This window comes from Neodiprion lecontei, chromosome 1 (genome assembly GCF_021901455.1).
Source record: "Neodiprion lecontei isolate iyNeoLeco1 chromosome 1, iyNeoLeco1.1, whole genome shotgun sequence".
NCBI classification, from domain to species: Eukaryota; Metazoa; Arthropoda; class Insecta; order Hymenoptera; family Diprionidae; genus Neodiprion; species Neodiprion lecontei.
In genome coordinates, this window is record NC_060260.1 from 31,850,940 (window position 1) to 31,860,089 (window position 9,150).

Sequence of the window (9,150 nt, forward strand, 5' to 3'; positions counted from 1 at the left end):
TTCGATGACTAATCATCCTACTTTCGTGAAAAAATCGGTATACGAGATAAGACCGCCCTAACAAAATATTTTTTTAAATACTGATTAATATCTGATCATTTCTAAATTTGTGATTTCCGTTACAGAACTGTACTGCCATATTCTGTAAAACTATAGGATCGTTTAGAAACATTTCCTTGCAGAATATTTTCGATCGGACTATTTCGCTGCGCGGTAGAGAGCTTAAAGAGATGACGGCGGACGCAGCGGCTGCGTTTTTTTCCAAGCTTTCTTTTTGTACAGGCTGAACTACGTCGCACGCCTCATCTCGCTATGGATTCGATGCTTATTTTTCCTTTCAGGTAGATGAGAACGACGCATTACATATGTTGCGCGTCTTGTTGACGAAACGTGTGCCGCAGCGGTCACCGAAGTAATTAACTCTCTGATTATGATGTCAGCATCGATCGATCGACAGAACTGAGCATCATTTTTATAATTCTTCCATTTATGTGTAGGGGAACGCAAAACTGATTGAAAATTGATTTTTTATGACACGGAATAGTGTATTCGTGACCTACTAGCTAGCCTGTGATCGAATTTTATAATTTCATAACAACGCATTGCCGTTAATTGTATAAGTATTTTGTGCAGCCTAGATTTCAAGACGGAAATATCGTTCGGAATGACGATGAAAAAAGGTGCCGCGGTTTCTGCTTTTAATATTAATATTTAGAGCTGCCTCGTCGCGATTTTCTATCTTCCATTTAAATAACATGGGAAAAATGGTCGATTTTTTTATACAGTCTAGTACAGTCCTATAAAACTAGTTAAAAAAATTTACGCATCACCGCAGGTTACACACGTGGCAAGCATGATATCAGGCAAGCTGTTTTTTTGGCCTAGAACTTTTGGTCAGCAGACTTCCAAAATAACTATTAAAACTACATCAGGTATTTTTCTTCTTGGCGAATTATACCGCGTTAACGTCCCAATTCCGTGGTCCAGTCACGACTGGGCTCAACAATATACAACACCTACAATATTATACACACGTATAATATGATAAGAAGCGCATGTGATGATGGGGGAAAAATTTCACGCTACCATTAAAGCGCAATCCCTTCGGTACGCGTTCGTGATACATTATACGTCGAGACAATAAACGTTTGGATTCAGGGATTATTGATCCGTATGAAAGCGAAGCGGACGGTATAATCGCTGCAGAAATAGTAATGATCGTAAATATGCCAGAGGTTATCCGGTATCTATTCACTCTGACAGCGACTTGCCGTTGTACAAGGGAAACGTCAACCCAGCTTGGTGCCTGCGGTACTTTCCATCTCTAAAACTTTTAATTAAAACTCAATAATTATGAGATACGGAAATCAGTTCCGCAGCCCCGAGATCGGCGGCTTAACTATAATATGGGCGAAAATAAATAAGTTTCGCGCACTCTCCACAAGTTTACTAATTAGTTGGTTAATTAGTGCAGTCGCAACGCTGGGTTCCTGTTCCTACGTTGTTTACCGTCTTAACACGGTTAAGTAATTCCGATTTTCCGCAAATCAACATCACTTTTCTGCCTAAACGTATATACAGTTTTACTTATACGCAATCGGTAGGTACGCGTTGAAGAAATTCTTCCTCTTATTTTTTTTAACGTGCTTCAAATAGCGAAGAAATTAGCTTAACCATATCGCGCGTTATTCGCGCAATTTTCATAACTCACGGAGCATCAGGTGAGGAGAACAACAGCTAATTCGCATTATAGGGATTTCAAAAACAAAATGCAACAAATAAACGGTTTACCGCCAAGATTTTGAAGCGAAATATAAAATTATATCCCATCGCTGTTCAGGTTCGCTCAGTTGTTATACAAGTTACTTTGCTTCTCTGCATTTACGAAAAAAATCGGGTTACGTATACCTGCTTTTTGCAACCTGAGGAAAAGATCGCGTGCAGTGTAATAATATCCAGGTTGTAATGACGTATAAATTGCCACGAGTTTCAGACGCCTGTTAATGCGAAGGTTACTTTTTCGTACTATTTTGTAATACGAACAAAATACGCAAGGTTCGAAGTATCGTAGGATCGATTTTTATTCAAATGCCACCTCGCGAAATTCTACAAATACATATATACAGCACCGCAAGCGTATTTGCAATTTATTTTCCCAACTCTCGATCGTGGAAAATTGTAATTGAAAGTTTTTAGCCTCGAAACTCCGTGCAAGCCTCAACAAAAGATCTTTAATATTTATGAAAATTGGCAGAATCGCTGGCCAACCGAACTGTTATATCCGACCGCCGTTTTCCGACCGCAACTGCCTGCACAATGGGATGCCGGGTCAGAATCACTTTGAATCACGATCCCGGCGCGTAACCATTCAGCGTCCATTTATTATTCGCCGCGCCGTGTAAAAAAATAATTCAAACTCTCAATAGGGCCTCGGCCAAAGCACGTGGCGCACGAGGTAAAACGTAACGAAGGTACCAAAGCATTAGAGGCATCGCGTCGGCCCGCGGAGACATTACGAAATAATAAACGAGTTTTATACCGTTAGCCGTAAATGTATAATAATAACCAGGCAACGAAATTCTTTCACTCTCGGTTCACAACACAAAAATCCCCGCAATGGCATCGAACTTGATCTTCGTACGATGGGTTGTATAAATTTCGCATGGTAATTATCTGATTATCTATTCGATTCGCGCGTTATGTAATAATTCTTACTTCGCAATAGAAAATAAAAAAAAAACTACCGGGAACACAGGTCTTAGATCGAAGGATTTTTTTGCAAATTTACGATAGGTTGTTATACTGTTGCGACAAATCGATAAACGTCGGTGTCGATATCGCTAATTTAGCAATCGCGTATTATGGTGAATACGTATATTGCCGAAATCTTTCTTTGTTAAATCGACTATTTCAATTTTATGGAACTAATTTGCACTTTATATACCGTAGTTAAGATGAGATATCGTAATTGTTCATTAGCCTGGATCGCAATCTTAATTAAAATACGAACACGACTTCTGCCCGATCTGCGAAATCCCGTAGGGTTATCTTCACTTTTCATTTATTTTACTACAACGCGTTATACCACAATTATAACGCAACGCTGACCAGGCTACTCCGATTCTTTGGTGCAATGCCTCCGTGCAATTATAATCCGTAATTGCTGTTCGTAGTAGGCCTGCAATTGTCGTGATTCTAACTACTTTCATTCTCCTGCAATATGGAAAATGTACGATGCAATGCGAGAGAATTTGAAAAATTAAACTTCATACATTTTTCGCGTAAGAAATCTGTGTTTCCTAAAGAATTCGAATCTGCGTAATCAGATGCCAAACAGATGCGTATATATACGTGTAATGTCATCCGAAAGGCAATTTTATATTCCCCGTTACAATAAATAAAAGGACGGCGTCTATTTGTATATTCTGAATTGGAATTAGACGAAACTGTAAATTGAATACGTGATTGGAAGGAAGAAATGTTGCGAGTCTACCGATATCGATATTCAAAAATTGAATTTGCACCCGCGAATGAGATTTCCATTCGCTTCAATTCCCTCCGGTTTTCTCGCCAGTGTAAATTATCCCGTTCGTCACTGGCGTGCCTAAATTTTACCGAAGTTACGTCGAAATCTCTCGGTGTTATAACAAAGGTTTCTTGTTCTCTTGACAAAAAATAAGAAAAAGATCCCTGCAACGGCGTCCAAGCCAACACACACCAGCAACGAACCAGGATCCGTGAGTCAAGTCCGAGGCCTGAGGCCGTATTAACTAATGTTCCAATGTCAATAGCGGACTTGTAAGACAGAGTTGCGTAATTGATTACCGAATGCCATTCACCCGTTTGGCGGTGTGTGTCTACCTGAGTATCGGTTCTTCCAGGGACGTGCAAATCGGTACAAGAAAGCATCTACGAAACACATTCGAAATCACGACTCCGAGGGCTGAGCTGTTATATTTGATGAGTTCGGAGGTCAGAAATTCACCGGCAACATTTCGAGTCGCGGGCGTTGCCTGTTGGCGAAATTTTCCACGGAAGACCATTCAAAGGAAAGCGTCGCGTTCGACGCCTACAAAGTGGGCTACTTACACCATTTTCGGAGAAGAAAGAAAGAAAAACAATACTTTTTCTCCTAATGGTAACGGAGATGCTTTCCGCTCAACGGTTACCGTCTAAATTTTACGGATCGGATCACGGTACGGGTTCGTGTTACATAAATATTAGCTCACTGTATACGTGAACGAAAATTGCTGTCGAAGTAAAAAATTACAAGGCGGTGTACGTTTCGCTCTAACGAATACGTTACAAACGTAACGTTGGATTTCACCGATGAAAACAAATCATTTATTCATTATGATACAAGAATCGTGCGTTGTAGATTCGTTTAGTGTACGTATAATATGTGATATAATTAGATTACAACGACACGATTCTCATTTTGATTTACAATATATTCCGCGGTACCGAGGTTTTTGCACGAGAGAGATTTTATCTGTGCAGATATACTTAGGGTACCTTGAATCGGCATCTTTGTAAACTCATATATAATAGAAATTATAAGCTACGTGTTAACATCGAAGTAAAATAAGATAATTCCAAGGTTCTCCCGACGTTGTGTATCAACTCTCTATGAATATAGAAAATTAGTACAGTATATATGGTAAAAAAAAATCCTTACGCCTCGCACGTATAAAGTGCGGGCCAATTACGAATGCGCGAATCCGCAATAGCACGAGCTACGGATTTTTTTTAATACCTATGTAGGTAGAGGTACACAACGAAGCGCAAAGCATGCCAGACAAACGGGTTGAAACTTCTCTGCATCATTGCATAAAACGGGTGGAATTCTTACAGTAAACAGACATCGATTTGCATGTACATACATTCGGAACGTAAATTTATCCGAAACGGAAACACAAGATTTCTATACTCCCTAAATTTGAATCAGTGAAATTTCAATGATTCCCAGTTATGAGTAGACCACTGCAAAATACCAGTGCATGTACCAACACGGACGATCCGGTCACTTTTAACTTATTTCCAGTATATATATATATATACCATGATTTTCTCCAGTGGTATACTTATAACCGATTCACATTTAGAGAGTAGACAATCCGATCAAGTATTTCCCTGCATTTGAGGCGAAAGCGATTTTCATCGGTGGAGGAAAAATGAAATATTGGTAACTTTATCCGCTCACAATAACATTATCCATATAGAAATACGAGATACATGAATACGTAGACACATACATATCGGTAACGTAGGTATCTACTGTACATGTAATACACGGTAAGTATATGTATCCAGTCTCCCACGTTACGCAATATTATACGTATGCGCATGCATGTACGGAATATGGCCCATAGTGCAGCACTCGCTAACACTATAAGCGTTTAGCAATAGATCCCCCCATTTAGTTATGGCAGTCATACAGTAGATTAACATAATTGGAGGTCGTGACTACGACACGGAGAATTTGCCGCGTCGCGTTGCGCCGCCGTTTCAAGATTGAATTATTGGCCTGGTGTGCTGCTGGCGTGCGTGCACGTCGGAGAAAAAGGTAAAGTGAAACCTCTTGCAAACGCAGTGAGTGATTAAAAGAAATTGTTTACGGAATTTTCAGGTAAACTTCGGTCTGCTCCATTACACAAGGTGAAGTTTATCCGTTCACCGAGTGTCGTATACCGACTTGTTGTTGGATGCAACGCGGAGTCCGAGTTGATGACAATCCGTGTAATGGAGTGGATATCCTTGTCCTTTAAAAACCGAGTCCTTGACGGCGGTGGTCTCGATCGTGTGATAGGTTTCATCCATTCCCATTCAGCACTGCTATACACCCGTGTGATTATATTATAATAGCGATGAGATGGAGACGGGCGAGAGAAACAAGACGGGATTCTTTGTTGTTCCGATCATCGCTAAATCGCTCTGGTATTATCCGCGCTCACTCGGTCAGACATAATAACTTATACGAGCTGCAGGAGACGGGAGTACCTGAAATGCTAATTTGTCGTCCTGGTGTATGATGAATGTGTGCCGCGTGAATGTGCGAGCACGATTCACGGGACTTACATAAAGCCCTGCTGGGGTAACCGATAGTAAAATTATCATGTACTGTTGAGACGCTTTGTCTGCGAGATTCCGACTCCCGGCAACACCGTCGAGAAACCCCTGCACAGCTCTGCCTGTTTCAAGATGACGATGATGGTATGAAATTGACATATCATAAAGTTAAGAAATTAGTTTGCCTTGAACTTTGAATTGCAAATATTACATGAGAACTTCGTTAGTTACGATGCAAATGTGTTTGTAACTCGGATTTTCTCGACGTCAGACATGCGGAACGCGAACGGGACGAGGGAAATTCTAATGCTGGATAAATGAATATTATTATTTATTCACACCTTTCGTTAATTGCTGCCGAAACTACGCGGGTCGACGATCGATTTAAATTTCGCTCAAGTTCTCTGGCATAAGTAAGCACGCACCAGTTATCTTCGAACCCCTCATTCTTCGCTCGTGATTAATGAGAATTTTTCAACGAACTTTCACTCTATTATAGATACTACGATAAGATAAGTTCGCGGTGATACTAGAAGACTCAAACGTCTCTTGCATCTTTTTTAGCGAACCCCATTCGGGATGGAAAACGATTTCACGTAACTGCATATGTCGACACGGACACACAGGGCGATTCGTTTTAACAAAGAAAGAAATCCGTCTTTTTTTTTCTTGTCATACTTTTTCGCATTTAATCACCTCAAATTCTATAGTAAATACGAGAATTTGAACTTAACGCGCGTTCTGACGTATGAATAACACAGAGAAGAGATATGGCGACATCTGTCTTTGAGTTGGTCAGGCTTAGTGCGTCTCTCGTTTGGTAGCGGCTCCTAACACGAAACGAGTTTTTTAAACTAATATCTGAGATAAGTCTGGTGGTAAATACAAGTCAGTTATCTACCCGTGGTACATAATATTTGATTGTCGAGGATACGCTCCATATAACATTGTTAAATCGACTGGGGCTAGACTATGGGGGTGGACAAGAGAATTCGAGATTCTACCTTCTGTAGATGGAATTTATCCGGAACATCTCACTAGTAGATTGTGCACCAAAGAGGCAAAGTGAACGTCTAACGCTGTGGATTACAAAAGTTAGTCAAATCACGGTACATCACGACCTTCCTTGTCGTAGCCTAAGTGTGAACGGAACCACCCAACGGAAATGTCGAAAAGAGAGATTGATACGATATACTTGGATTAGATTTCATGTCTCTATAAACTATCTGTCTCGGAATAAATTTTTTGTACATATTTCAGTCGTTTCTAATATTTTTATAAATAAACGGCAAAAATCATAATAAAACGCTAATAAATAAACACAAGCAATAAGCAAAATCAGTGAGCAGCTCAAATCATTTACGATAAAAAGCGATATTACAATCAAAAATCATATCGATTACGAACCTTCCAGTTTTATTCACTGTAGTGGTTAGTTTGGTTTTCACTTTGTTCTCGCGATGATAGATCGGTTGCTCGGGATTGCTCCGTTCAGGTAACTGCTAAATACTGACAATAATGCTGCAATGTAGCCTGCTCCTGTAATCAGACAAGAGATAGACTAATTTTATTAGTATCTTGTTTTCCAAATCAATATACGCATCATTGAAAATTTACGATCATTTTATAAAATATAATCAAGGGCTAAATACTAATAAATTTCGACTGGAACACAAATTTGTCCAAGTTAAATTAGCGTGACAGTGTCATGAAGAATGATTTTAAATGTATACCTGTTTTCTATTCTTCCACAACATTGTACTCTGTTCAGCTTTTGCATTTTGTTTTTCAAGTTTCATTGACAAGATCTTGTAATCCAAATAATCAGCAACTCCAAGCAACGTTGTTCCAGTTTCTTGCTGTAATCAGGTGAAATTACACAACATCTTGTTAGTTAATATAACTTTGAAATTCATACATACAGCATCGAAGATTTAGTACAATTTTTTTTAAAAAGTAATACAAGAAATGAATAACCAATAAATATTCACAGACGCTGGCATTTTACGATCGCGTGGTAATTACGAGATGCATAGTAAAATTTAAAAATGAGATACAAGCCACTGGAAAGTTCAAGACACTCGAAATTTCAGAGTAAGCAACGCCGTAATACACAGATGACGACTCTGCATCTACCTGTACTTAATATGTTTCCGGATTGACCTTTTTTTCGCTTGCTTTTTGTCGTGTTCCTGCCCCCGTTTGATGTATAATAGCGGTTTCTACTTTTATGTACATACAATTTTCCGCCATGATACCGTTTTCAACGTGTACGGATCTAAGTTACGAGTTCGTTTGTTTTTTGTTTCATTTTTCTTTGGTCAATTTATATTCGCTCGGTATTTCTGTATATTAATACGCTACTTAATCCTTCGTTGTAAATAAATGTTTCAGCTCAGAGGAGACTGAATTGTTAATTCATAATACCTTTATTTATTTGATCGTCGGCATCGAGAACGTTCTACTTTTTATAACACGGTCAAGAAACCCCGTTCGAAAAAAACAAAACACATGTGACACATTAACTCTCGATACAGTAACGAAATGAAGGATTAGAATACCGATCCCCAAACAGAAAATCGACCGAAGCGAGCTCTTTTTTCAGCTAACTTCCCGATAAATTTATTTCAATACGTAAGGAATACGTTTAGCGAACCATTTGATAATACGTGCCTTTCAGTTGCATTTTATAAACGGGTATTCAAGAGATGCTTTCTGCGACGTATTGTAATGTACTCTTCACAGCTCTTCAAACTCACGAAACAATAGAATAACGCGGGTCAACAATACGCATTTCAGCACTTACCGAAATTTAGCAATCAAAAAGGCACTGCTATTTGAATTCTGGATTAATATGGCATGCGTGGTTCTTCTCTGTCCACTCCGAAGGAACTGAAGCGACTGACGTCGCGCGTCGAGCTGCTCGCTACAGAAACGTCTGTGTTTACTAAATCGACGTTACACGCGGCGTCAAGCGTAAATTTGAATTTACTGACGACGCTCTATCGAATAGAACATGTGTAAAAATGAATCGAAAATGAGAGAAAATCGCAAACCTTGTCCTTTTTCAGAGAACGAACA

General features: G+C 39.4%; 1 protein-coding gene across 1 annotated transcript in view; it reads right to left on the minus strand.

The window, feature by feature from the left end:
- The window catches only part of LOC107219410 (Ig-like and fibronectin type-III domain-containing protein 1), a 171,672-nt gene extending 162,687 nt beyond the window's left edge, over nt 1–8,985 (minus strand). The window contains exons 1-3 of the mRNA XM_046734882.1: nt 8,876–8,985; nt 7,803–7,928; nt 7,477–7,608 (exon numbers count right to left, since the gene is read on the minus strand). The gene's annotated coding sequence lies outside the window, so the exon portion shown is untranslated. The remainder of the gene's footprint in view (nt 1–7,476; nt 7,609–7,802; nt 7,929–8,875) is intronic.
- Between the last annotated feature and the right edge of the window lie 165 nt (nt 8,986–9,150).